This window comes from Dermacentor variabilis, chromosome 1 (assembly GCF_050947875.1).
Source record: "Dermacentor variabilis isolate Ectoservices chromosome 1, ASM5094787v1, whole genome shotgun sequence".
NCBI classification, from domain to species: domain Eukaryota; kingdom Metazoa; phylum Arthropoda; class Arachnida; order Ixodida; family Ixodidae; genus Dermacentor; species Dermacentor variabilis.
In genome coordinates this window covers 287,863,712-287,877,203 of record NC_134568.1, presented here as the reverse complement: position 1 = coordinate 287,877,203, position 13,492 = coordinate 287,863,712, and the positions used below count along the sequence as shown (strand labels likewise).

Below are 13,492 nucleotides of genomic sequence, written 5' to 3'. Positions count from 1 at the left end.
ATCATTTTTGCGCCCGTTCAGTTGTACATCGAAGTCTGCTACCTCAAAGCCGCCGCACGCATGAACGCTCATAAGCCGCAGGTTCTTTTTTTGAGATTCTATTGCAAGAAAGAACGAAACACGCATGCCATTGTTATGCGAAGCCTTACCGCACATTGTCCACATGCGGATATGCGTAACGCGTATATAGCTCAATAGAGACATTTCAAAAATTATACATCGCTAAGGTAATTATAAACCTAAACGAAGTTGCCTTTCAAAGGTTTACCGTTCAACAATTATGTGAAATCAGATACACAGCAAGCCCGCGCAAGCGAATGAAAGATATACCGAAGAATGCGATATATATGATCGGCCAGGGACGTAACACAAACGAGATTTTCGTTTGAATAAAGCACAGCGACATGAACACCAAAGCCCAGCATGCGTTCCATAAATGCATTCAAGTGATTGAAACAGCACCTGCGAACCCGCCATTCATTCCGAAAAAAAAAAAAAAGAGCGCGCTTTATTTATGCAGCATCACATCACGCCTTTTGACTTCAAGCAATCAATTGCGGAAGCAAATGGGAAGCGATGAACGCTAGTGTCGGCCTCTCATCATTGAAAACTATAGCCGAGCTACCTTGCACAGTGTATACGCCTACGAAAGCGAAACTCAAATAAACAAGCAGTGCCATGCTCAGACAAAGTATCGAGAATCGACAAATGCATGCAAACGGGCATCACAACATCCACACCAACTGCGCCTCCGGCCGGAGAAGCAGCTCTCCCAAATAGTCCGAGTTGGACGCTGGCGAGCTTTCAGGCGTCAAGGCACCCACACGGTCTCTAGTACCGTACCGCCAGATGCGACGCACAAAACTCCTGCACTCAGCATTTCTCCACGAAACTGAGAAACGCTTCTCCGGCGTGGGCGCAACATGAACACAGCGCGCCTGGTTCCGAAACCCGGCGAGAGCGCACAGCGCGCACACCACCAGCGCGAGCTCCCGGTGCTCGGAAGCGCGCGGCGCGCGGTTGTTGCGCGTGCAGTTACGCTGTCGGCGGAAGGGGTTGCGGGACTCACCAATCGCTCCTTCGTGGGGCGGCTCGGACGGCTTGGCTTGTACGAGTCCCTGCACCATGTTGACTGCAGATCACTTGCGTTGGACCCCGGGCCCGTCTCGGCGGCACATGTGCGCGGACGGCAGGCAAGGCGATCCAGCGCGGCCGCTAAGAATCCGGTCGCGGAAGTCGGCAGCTGCTCGCGGCCGCTCGGAAGTTGGATTGCGGCGGCGCCTCGACCAACTTCGGCGGCGGCGGCCCACCTAGATTCGCGCAGGCAGCGCGCCGGAGCGAGGGAGAGGGCAGGCCGAGAGGAGGGGAGCCCAGGACGTTGACCCGCTGACGTCGGCCGCGGTGGCGCTGCCAGCCCCATTGACATAGTTTCCCGGGCTCGAGGAAGCGCCCGCGTTCCGGAGGAGCCCCGGCGCGGGCGAGGAAAACCGAGGAGGAGGGACGCTCGGCTCGGGTCTCCTCCGCGCGCTCCCCCGGCGCGCAATCGGCGCGCTTTCAGCGCTCGGACCTGGGCCCCACCGCTCCTCTGATTGGCAGCGCCGCGCGTACCAAATGAGAGGGCTCTCAGTCTGACAGCATGCTGTATAGATGCGCGGCGCAGGTCACACGTGGAGCAGTGCAGTGACTTCATTTGTTTACATTGGGGTGCAGTAGACCCGTGCACTCGCGGCAAGTTGTTACACACTCGTTTTCAAATTTTGATTGAGAAAATTCAGTTGCAAGTGTGTGCGACCGGCATGGGCCTCAATGTGTATTTTGACAACAAATTAACAGTCATGCGCCAAAGACCATACAAGTAACATGCTTTTCCACCATCAGAAGTTTCGCCCTTAAAGCAACTAAAGTATACAACCGCGCTCATGATTTCACGGCATTAAAAACAGATTTTTTTTTGTAAACATGATAGAAAACTTAATTTCATCGCTATCTTACCCCAGAGTCTATCCAATGGTGCACATTGGTGTTCGTGCATTATAATACAGGATGTTCGCCGATTTTAATGAGAAATCAAGGCGGCGAGGAAACTCACTGATTTCCATGACACAATACTCTTATGTTTTTGCCTTGCTGGTGCCCCGGCAACCACTGGAGGACGCTTGAGCGTTCTTGGAGTACAGTACAGATCTTGAGGAAAGGAATGGATGCAGGTCTATATAGGAATTTTTACGAAGGGAAAGAGAGCCTATGTGTCGCCTACATACGACAATGATAATGGTGCGAAGGATATGTCTACACATTTTACGAAAACACAGTCATAATTATTAACACGGTGGAACCAAGCTTTGAACGGTGTGTAATGCTCTAAAAAACAGCCTAAATTTCTTTAGTTGTTGCTGAGAAGAATCCTCTCACGGTTTCATAAGAACTCTCCAAGGCATTCGAGCATCATCATCATCATCATCATCATCATCATCTTTTATGTCCACTGCAGGACGAATGCCTCTCCTTGCGATCTCCAATTACCCCTGTCCGGCGCCAACCGATTCCAACTAGCACCCTGGAAATTCCTAATTTCATCGCACCACCTAGTCTTCTGCCATCCTCTACTGCGCTTCCCTTCTCTTGGTATCCATTCTGTAACCCTAATGGTCCAGTGGTTATCTAACCTGTGCATTACATGACCTGCCCAGCGCTATTTTTTTCTCTTTCGTTTTCATTAGCATATGGGCTATACCCCGTATGCTCTTTGATCCAAACCGCTCTCTGTCTGTCTCTTAACGTTACGCGTAACATTCTTTTTTCCATCGCTCTCTGCACGGTCCTTAATTTGTACTCAAGCTTCTTTGTCGCTCTCCAAGTTTCTGCCCCATATGTCAGCACCGATAGAATGCATTGATGGTACACCTTTCTTTTCAATGATAATGGTAAGCTTCCAGTCCGGATCTAACAATGTCTGCCGAATGCGCTCCAACCCATTTTTATTCTTCTATGAATTTCTTTCTCATGATCAGCGTCCCCTGTGAGTAATTTACCTATAGGTAAACGTACTCCTTCACAGACTGTAGAGGCTGACTGGCGATGCTGAACTCTTGTTCCGTTGCCAGGCTATTCATCATTATCTTTGTCTTCTGCATATTAATCTTCAACTCCACTCTTACACTCTCTCTGTTAATGTCCTCAATCATTTGTTGTAATTCGTCTGTAGTGTTGCGCAATAGAACAATGTCATCGGCAAACATAAGATTGCTTATGTATTCGCCGTCGATCCTCACTCCTAAGCCTTCCCAGTTTCATAGCTTGATTATTTCTTACAAGCACGCAGTGAACAGCATTGGAGAGATTCTGTCTCCCTGTCTGACCCCTTTCTTTATAGGTATCTTCCTGCTTGCGGAGAATAAATGTAGCTGTGGAATCTCTGTAGATACTCACCAAGGTATTTACGTAAGCGTCCTGTACTCCTTGATTACGTAATGCCTCTATATGACTGCTGGTATCTCTACTCAATCAAATGCCTTCTCGTAATCTATGAAAGCCATACATAGAGGCTGGTTGTACTCTGCGGATTTCTCAATTGCGTGATTAATGACATGGATGTGGTCTATTGTAGAGTATCCCTTCCTGAAACCTGCCTGTTCTCTTGGTTGACTAAAGTCCTGTGTTGCCCTTATTCTATTGGAGATTATCTTGGTGAATATTTTATATAATACTGGGAGTAAGCTAATGGGCCTATAATTTTTCAATTCTTTAACGTCTCCCTTTTTGTGGATTAGTATAATGTTTGCATTCTTCCAGTTTTCTGGGGGCCTTGCAGTCGAGAGACACTTCGTACAGAGAGCCGCCAGTTTTCCAAGCATTATTTCTCCTTCATCTTTGATTAAATCGACTGTTATTCCATGTTCTCCTGCCGCTCTTCCCCGTTTCATGGCTTGCAAGGCCCTTCTGACCTCATAGCCAGTTATAGAAGTTTCTGTATCCTGTTCATTTCTGTTTCGAATGGGGTTATCCTGAGTCCTATGGGTACTGTACAGGTCAGTATAGAATTCTTCCTCTGCTTTTACTATACCTTTGAGATTCTTGATGATATTACCCTGCTTATCTTTCAGTGCATACATCTTGGTTTGTCCTATGCCAAGTTTCCTTCTCACTGATTTCAGGCTGCGTCCCTATTTTACGGCTTCTTCAGTATTTCTCACGTTATCATTTCGAATATCACTTATTTTCGCCTTGTTGATCAGTTTTGACCGTTCCGCGAATTCTATCTTATCTCTTGAGTTGGACACTTTCATTCTTTGTCGTTTCTTTATTAGGTCCTTTGTTACTTGGGAGAGCTTGCCTACTGGTTGCCTTGGTGCCTTGCTTCCCACTTCTATTGCTGCCTCTGAAGCCAGCCTAGTTACGGTTTCATTCATTACCTCTATATTATCTTCATATCTCTGTTCTAAGGCTGCATATTTGTTTGCAAGCACCAGCCTGAATTTATCTCCTTTTACCCTTACTGCTTCTAAGTTGACCTGTTACTTGTTGACAAATTTTACTCTTTCTCTCTTCAAATGGAGGTGAATCCTAGCTCTGACTAATCCATGACCTCTGCACTTTACCATGCCTGTCACTTCTACATCCTGCACTATGCTTGGATTGGCAGAAAGTATTAATTCAATTTCATTTCTTGTTTCACCGTTAGGGCTTTTCCAGGTCCACTTTCTGTTGCTGCGCTTCTTGAAAAAAAAAGGTGTTCATTATTCGAAGCTTATTCCTTTCTGCGAATTCTACCAGCATCTCTCCTCTAGCGTTCCTAGAATGGACGCCTTGGTTGCCAATTGCTTGTTCACCAGTCTGCTTTTCCCCCCTATGAAAATGGTCATTGCCTTTATGTTTCCTTTATGTTTCCTTCTTGTGCCCTATGTGACCTTTATGATTCCTTGTCCTTTGTGTGACCTCCGGGACGCCAACTTTGTGTGTACCACTTGTTTACTCATCCTAACCTATACCTCGAGGAAGTGACCTTTATTATGCCTCTAGGATGTGTCCTTTATGTTTACGGCAGGATGTTAACTGGGTGTGTACTATGTGTTACCTGAGTGTACACTTGAGTGCACATGTAGGTGACATAGAGTGCACATTACAACTGTCTGTACATATAATACAGGCAGATATATCTGTACTTTGTGACAGCCGTTGATACACTCTGCAGAGTCATTGTAAGTACTAAATCTTGACTTATCCTTTCCTTTGCGCCAAGAAAACAACCCTTATATATAATTATTGTAGTATGTGCCCTTTGTGTTTACGGCGGGATGTTACCTATGTGTGCACTTCAGTGCACACGTAGGTAACATAGAGCATTAATCTATATATGGTGCATGCACTCTTTTTATGTTACCTACATGTGCACTCGAGTGCACATGTAGGTGACATAAATATATATATATATGTAGGTAACATAAACATATATATATATATATATATATATATATATATATATATATATATATATATATATATATATATAAGCACTATGTTACCTGTGTGGGCACTCTATGTTACCTGGCTGTGTACTTCCTCGAGTGCACACCCAGGTAACATAGAGTGCGCTCAGTGATTATCTTTTTACACATGCTACAGATAGATCGTCTACCTGAAAGATGTATTAACATTAACTACTGGCGTATCAAAGTACAAAAAAAAATGGGGGGGGTGCACCTGCCTTCCCCTCCCTATCTATCTTGGCCGTATTGATCACCACGCGCCATCAACAGTACATACGTACAGTCGCCCAAATCTTTAACTGGTGTGCGGGAGCGGCGACTTTTCCGTGCGTCAGCGCCGTTTGACGGGGCGAGGCTGGAAACAGTCTGAGGCTAAGCGCATGCGGAGAAAGCGCGCTCAGCTGGGCCCATCGTCTACTAGGCTGTTTCCAGCCTCGCCGCGTCATACGGCGCTGACGCCCGGAAAACGCCCGGAAAAGTCGCCGCTCCCGCACACCAGTTAAAGATTTGGGCGACTGTACATCAAAGCCTCATGCAGCGAATAACCCCTCACGACAAATAACAATTGCGCGGCGGCTGGAGACGCGGTGGCACGACGCGCAGTGTTCGATGGCTTGCGCTACATGAGCCGCAAAAGAGGCGGACGCCTCCGCAGCCAATCTGCCGCTTTGCTATAGTGAGCGTGTATGATTATACAACCATTTAAGCAGCTGTTCTCGTCGCTTTCGCGCTGACCACAAGTACGAGTAACTGCTGTGTCGATATTAGCACGCGTAGAAGAAGGGCAGCGCGGATCCCGTAAATGCTTGCTTGGGCGTACAACTGAATAATTTATAATTGTGAGTTGGCTGAGTATGAAAGTTGTGTGCGGGGTATATGGCCGTATTTGATTACGCGAGCATGCAAGCAGTACGCCTGCTTCACTTTGGCCGAAGTTCCGCTGCCGCTGCAAGCCAGCCATCGCCACATTTTGTTGCCTTTATTCCTTACGCTACGGGAAATATGGTTCCACCTATTCAAGATAAGGCCTGACATTCTCAAAAACACGCCACTGGGCGCCATAAGAAGCGTGTATGTGTGGCGATTCCGAATTTCTGATCGGTGGGTGTCACAGCTATCGTGGCTACTTGGACACCGTGCGCCATACCAAGAAGACGGAGCTGCACATGGTGCGCGCTGATTGGCTCGTGTCCGCCGGCAAAAGTTCGCGCATAGTTCGTCTAAAATCTCTGTATATATTTTAAAAAAACAAGGCAGCGCACCAAGACACTTTAAACTCAATAATTTGTGTTTAAATACCAGCCTTCCTTCCAGATACGATTTTTTTTAATCTCGAAGGCCGTGCTTTTTCAAAATGTACGCCCTAAAAGGAAATGCAGATCTCGGAGGCCAAACTCACTTGTTAACCGCAGTGCGGCGCTGCCGCGGTGTGACGGTTGACGGTGAGCTGGGCCACGTTGTGTTGCTGTGAGCGGTGCGAGTGCTCGTTGCAGTTACACGGTAATTTAATCATATTTTCGAAGTGCCTAAACAAACTGTGATCCGTACCGTGTGCATTAACCATCAGGAAACCTCTGGACTCGTGTAACGCCATTAGTTCGCCTTATGTTTCCTGTGATACGCCAGTGTCTTATGTGTACTACAGCGCCCGTCCGAGCTGCCTTTGTTCTCGCCTGTCCGCGTTCGCTCGTGGAATACCTGATACCGTGGCTTCGAATTATGGTGCGTGGAAGAATTTGTTGAAAGTTGTGCTTTCGTGCGCTGGTGTTCATCGGCAATTCGACAGTGTTCGCGCCGGAAAGAGCGTCGTCGCGTGGTGCCTGCGAGACGAAGGAGCCGTTTTCTGACCACATTGAAGGTAAGCAGGTCTGACGCTTGCGCGCATTCTCGCAGCTTTTGGTTCATGTAGTAAGCCTTGTGGAACGACAACAGAACACTTCCTGAGCGTATGTTGACCATGTTGCTGTGCACATTTAGCAAAGCGTTTCACGAAGGGAGTTTCCGTGAAATGTATTATTTCTTACCGCTTGCTTGCTTTATGGAGTGATGTACTACCACCGCTGATTGTTGGGACTTAATGGGCAAATATTTACGTAAACGCTGAAAGTTACTGTTTTCTCGGTAGTTTCCCGGCAAGAAATTCTTCCGTAGGTATGAATTTCCGCAAGTTACGTGTGTAATGCATGTCGATGTGTCACGGGCATCGCGAGTTGGCACGCGACTGCGATGTTTGACACTTGAACAGATATTAGCTTGTGTGAAGATTACTTTATTGATAGTGTACAGTTTGAAGTCCAGCTTCGCGAGAACTTGTCTGCATTGTTTGTGTTCGACGTGCTCGCGTATTTGTCTTTTATATTGTAGGGCAAATATAGACCGACATTACAACAGCGAAATTTCATATTAATTGAGACATGTCAATCAGACGCTCGTTTTCATTAATATTTTCATCCGAAGAACAGGATGTCAGTGCCTGCGATTGTTAGACAGTGGCTTGTAGCACTGCCTAATAAGGGATGCGATTTTCTTGCGATGCTTTCCGCTCGATGTTTGCCACTCTTATAACCCACCTTGCACGGCTGGCTGTTCTAGTGAATAAGGATAGCGGAATGTCGGTCAGATCAATGAGCAAAAGGAGTAGCATCGGAAAAGGATCGCTACAAAATCGCGGCCTAGGTTTTAGACCCTTGGTAATCGATTGTTCGTTTGATTTACTAGATATTTAAGTTTTTGTGATAATTTCCCAGGTAGTCTGATGTTTGCTGCTGGTTTTATTTCCGCCTGAATTTTACCATATAACAGTGTAACCACTTGAGATATAATTACGAGACATCTGTACAAGCAGGCACACAAAATTTGTTGGCCAGTTGCCTACTCCTAATGGTCATGTACTACTTAGCGGCTGCTGCAGAAATGTTTAAAAGAATTTGTGAGCAGTTTAATACCTGAGTGGACTGGCAGCTCAGTCTGTTTCAAACAACAATTAGTTAAAAGCTTCTGTGTTGCCCTGATGTTTTTATGAGCTGTTTTTGACTGCTCCACGTTTCTTAGCTGTGTGCATACAGGCCAGGCTGTTCTTGCTTATATGAATATTTTTGAATAAGTGAAAAAGATTGGCTTTTGTTTTGTTTTTCAGGTGCCTTCTGAGCTCTCACCCAAGCACCACATTCCAGAGGTCTGCTGTGAGCAGACGTGGCAAATTGAAGTAACATCCAGATAGTCCAATAAACTGTTCGTAGTTTTAGACAAACCTTTGCAAAGTATAGTCAAAACTTTCTTTTAAAAGTGCAAGCACTGATCCAACTTGATCTTTCTATCCGAACATTACATTTCATATTAGTAACAAAGACATAACTAGAACAGTAGCACTACAGTGACGAACGTACAGTGGTACTCCAAGTGTTATACTGAAATAATCTATGAAGTCTAATTACTTTGTAATTTTAGAACAAATTGGCATGAATTTCTGTGCCATAGCAGAGTTCCAATCCGTGCGCTGCATCATGTAGGGAACAGTAACCTTACAATGAAAACCAATGCAAAACTTTTAAACTCAGGAAATGTTTATAAAAATAAAATGTGCACACGGAACTCTTCATCTATGCATGTCTACGTAAAATACAGGATTTAATCACTGCGGCCACATAAAGGATGCATAAAGGTAGGACACACGAAGGAAACATAAAAGCAGTGGCCAAATTTCAACATGGAGGAAACATAAAGTACGGTAACATAAGGGATACATAAAGGGAGGACACATGAAGGAAACGTAAAAGCAGTGGCCAAATTTCAACATGGAGGAAACATAAAGTACGGTCACATAAGGGATACATAAAGGGAGGGCACATGAAGGAAACATAAAAGCAGTGGCCAAATTTCAACATGGAGGAAACATAAAGGACGTTTCCTCATGTGAACTCAAGGAAACATACAGTAAACATAAAGGACATAACCATTTTCATAAGGGCCCCCACTTTTGCGTTGCAGTCGCCCATTACCACAGTATACGGAGTTTGCACTTTTCTCATCGCTGATTCAGCATCTTCATAAAACTGATCTACTTTATCATCATCGCGACTGGATGTTGGAGCGTAGGCTTGTACTACCTTTAACCTATACCTCTTACTAAGTTTGATTACGATTACTGCCCTCTCATTAATGTTGTGGAATTCGTCAATGTTGCCCGCTATGTCCTTATAGATTACGAATCCTACCCCGTATTGCTTCTTATCTAGGAGGCCTCTACAGCAGAGGACATGGCCGTTAGTCAGCGCTGTATAAGCATTCGAGCATATTACGGAGCAATCAGGGCATCTGTAGGTTAAGATGAATTTGTTTGCTCTCTAGTTCAATGTTACCAATTTTACATTGAGCTACAGCTATAGGCTGTTTATTCCAGCTGTTCTTATTGCTAAATGATCAGGCTGAACCGGCGGGCCGTGAAGATTTTTAAAAATAATCGGTACCATGGCAGACAATTAAATTCTTCTATTTCAGTTGCATTACACGAAGAGGCGCACAATGCTGGCACAGCAAAATGGAATGCGCAATCACAACCAAGAGAACTTCACTAAAAGCTTCGTAAACAATTGGTTTACGTTACATGTCGCATCTGTGGAATGACGCCAATAGATGAAGTACTCAACTCTTATTCATGAACTAGGAATCCTTCTACTATAGTGCGACTCTCAAATTATGCGTAACGAAAATTGCGGCTCAGAAACATGACCCATATTCACCCAAAAATTATTATATACGCTAAAGATGTTCGTAAAAGCAAACGCCAGCCAGCGGTAATCTCAGACCTAATATTATCGAAGGCGACCTGTCGATGGTAAACATCACTTACGAATGAACATATTTGCTAGTTTTGCCCTGCAACAGGGAAAGTGTTCCGTTTCCTAGGGTAAACGGCGGTCAAGTTTTACAAGGGCCCGGGTGGTCTTGTATGTTAGCTACGCTGCTACATGCTGATCAGTGAATTATTCTGTTAACGAGTATAATTCGATCGTTATTACCTGGTTCATTCCACAACGGCAGCAAATCATCTATAGTAGAGAGTGTAAAAAGTAAAGCGGGGGGTGGCCTCTCAATTGTTTTTGTTCAGCAAAGGTTCTCTGCACGAGTCGATCAACGTCGCGGGCTTGCGCCAAGGAAGAGTTGTCGAGAGTAGTGCACGCACGCTGCCCCAAGTTCGGACTACACGGACGCTGTCAGTTTTTTTCTTGTATAGGGAGCAAAAAAAAAAGAGACCCATAAATAAATAAAAAAGAACTCTTACGGTAGAATTGTTCGTAAGAGCAAACTCAGGACCAATCCCGATGCTGGACATATTATAGCGCATGTAGCCAGCTAATGAAAAGTATAGCACTTGGGGTCACTTTGGTGCGTTCTACTCCGGGCTACCCAGGCGGCCCCGCGCGCCCTCCCGGGCCGCTGTATCTTGAAAGCCATCTGCGATGGGGACAGAGTCACCACCCCGTGCGCTGTGTTTTCGCGGCTTATAGTTGGCGGTGATGCGAGACGCAGCCCGAAGGCAGATTCGCTCGCTGCTGCTGCCGCGCTTTCTCATTCCAGCGTTTTGACAGCGAGTTTCCTCAGTCATCGAGTGAGATGTTTTCAAGTTTGCTTGCGCGTGCGTGACACCATGCTTGTTAATTGAATTAGCAAGTGAACATTTACAGGTTTATACGGCCGATAAAACTATTGTCTTTACTTCGTATAGCTGCTTACTGATTTGCTATCACAATCGATGCTTCGGCTTTCGGGCGAAACTGGGACTTTTTTGGTTCAGGTTATGGGCAAGACTGAATGAGACGTTTGTGAATTTCTTGTTTGGCATATATACAGAACTCACTGTATAGCACATCTTTCTCGAATACCTCCCCCTGAGGTTCTGTAAATGTAACTTTCTGAGCTGTGGGGTCGCGCTGTCATTGCAGATAATTAAGTACTTGTGTAGATGCGTGTCTGTTAGTGCGGTGCTTTTAGTTTTTGATTTTTGTTTTTTTTCCCTTTAACCTGTTTCTTCTTTCGCGCAAACTGTTGCTCTATTCCCCATCGGTCTTTGGGTAGCGTGTTTCGAACTTCAACTATATTACAGCAAGCAACAATAATAATTACGTCGGACATATCTCCCGTGCTATGACCAGTAGTTTAAGTGGCCGTTGATTTGTTCCCACATTAATATACCCGCGTGTAATTGTGTCTGATAGTTATGAATAGAAAACAAAAATGAAATACTTGACTGCTACCGTCACGCTGGCCTACAGACTGTACGAATTAATGACCTGCATCACAGTGCGGTGGTGATGGTTACCGTTACGTGGCGGGTAGGCTCGGCGTATCATTCTGGGTTAAGAAAGGCAAACTACGGTCCATTTGGCAGCGCCCATTTTCATAGCTCTTTCGAGCCAAGAGCGAACTTAAAAGGCCTTCGTCGCACTGCGCATTCATGCAACCCAGTATTCACACGCTCTTAACAAATGTGACGGCAGCCGCATATATATTGAGCTCTACTAAATCTCCTGATACGGTTTCGTCAGGTGACAGCGTCCGGGGCAGACATGTGCGGCTTGCTAGAAAAACAAACAAAAAGATACAGGAATCATTCCAGGATTGGCTTTTTGCTTGTATTTCTTGCACTGTTCATGAAGCTGCGCCAGGTCGGTTGCATTCGTAGTGTTAACCCGAATGACGCGATGTGCAGGTAAATGTTAAGCGCTTGCAATTCTATTTCTTCTATACAGACTGCTATGCGGACAAAGCAAGTAATCTACAAGAAATGTAAGCTCAAGGACGCACCTACTGGAACATACGTCGCTATACATCCACTGCAGCTGTCCACAGCGCCAAGAATATCGACAAAGATACGCCAATTCGCATATATATTTTGCGCCTGAAAACACTCGTGTTATTCAAGGCACGAAAATAAATAAATAAATAAATAAATAAATAAATAAATAAATAAATAAATACTTTGTATGACTCAGTTATTTTCTTTTCACAGCGCGAAACATAAAAGCCACTAAGCAAGTTCACGCGGTTGCTGCAGTAACCGATAGCGGTAAATGCAGTCTACGATTTTGTCTACTCTTCCGTGTCTGGCGAAATAATCTGCCTGTATATCGAGCAGCCGCCAATACACTAATTGGCCGAGTTTGATAGCATAGACGGACTTTTTGTATAAAAAGGTGATCTAAACGAAATGCAAGCCCGGTAGGAATGCGGAAATGCGTGAGCAGATTGCCGGTAAGTGGGTCCCTACACGCACGTTAGTCACGTTCGATGTCGCAATGCAGCTATAAATGAGCTAGTGGTTCGACGAGAGTGGGTTATCTAGAACACAGTGTTCGCGTTCACTTGTGCGCACGTGTTACTGAAACAGGCAACGCGCGATGCATTAATATGTAAAAAAAAAAGAAAAAAAACATATTGCAGTTTAGCGCATGGCTGATTTTCTTTTTTTTTTTTTCGAGTGATTAACCAGATGAATGACATCGTTTACTGGAGGAGAGGGGGGTACGACATAGAGAGTTAAAACAGTTTGCCACCCTGCTCGGTGGTTGGGGAAAAGGAGGAAGAGAGAGCGAGAGAGAGAGAGAAAAAGAGAACAAACTCGAGGGTGTGTTTGAGCGCGTTACGGACCTTAATTGCAATATCGAATCAGCACTGAATAACCATACCATGTTGTAGTTCCTATTGCGTTGACGTAGGTGTGCTTACATTGCGCCAGTGGCTATGACTTGGGACTTTTTCTAGGTGACAGATAACTTTAATAAATGGTTGCAACACAGAGAGTTCAAAGAAAGAAAAGCAGGAAAGTCCAACATTGCTTAAGTATAGCGTTATTCAACATGTGCTTTTAGGTTACAGTTCTGGTTGGATACATGGGGGGGGGGGAGTTCCATTACCGCTGCCCCCTCCCCATTCCCCCTCCTTTCATATGCGTCATGTGCCTGACAAAACAGCCGCGCGAATCGGATTACTGCATGACGAAGCAAGCG

At 45.2% G+C, this 13,492-nt stretch overlaps 1 long non-coding RNA gene across 1 annotated transcript in view; it reads right to left on the bottom strand.

Annotated features, from left to right (window-relative positions):
• Positions 1-1,075: 1,075 nt before the first annotated feature.
• The window catches only part of LOC142566792 (uncharacterized), a 36,486-nt gene continuing 24,069 nt past the window's right edge, over positions 1,076-13,492 (bottom strand). Inside the window, exon 3 of the long non-coding RNA XR_012825129.1 lies at positions 1,076-1,639. This is a non-coding gene — a long non-coding RNA (uncharacterized LOC142566792). The remainder of the gene's footprint in view (positions 1,640-13,492) is intronic.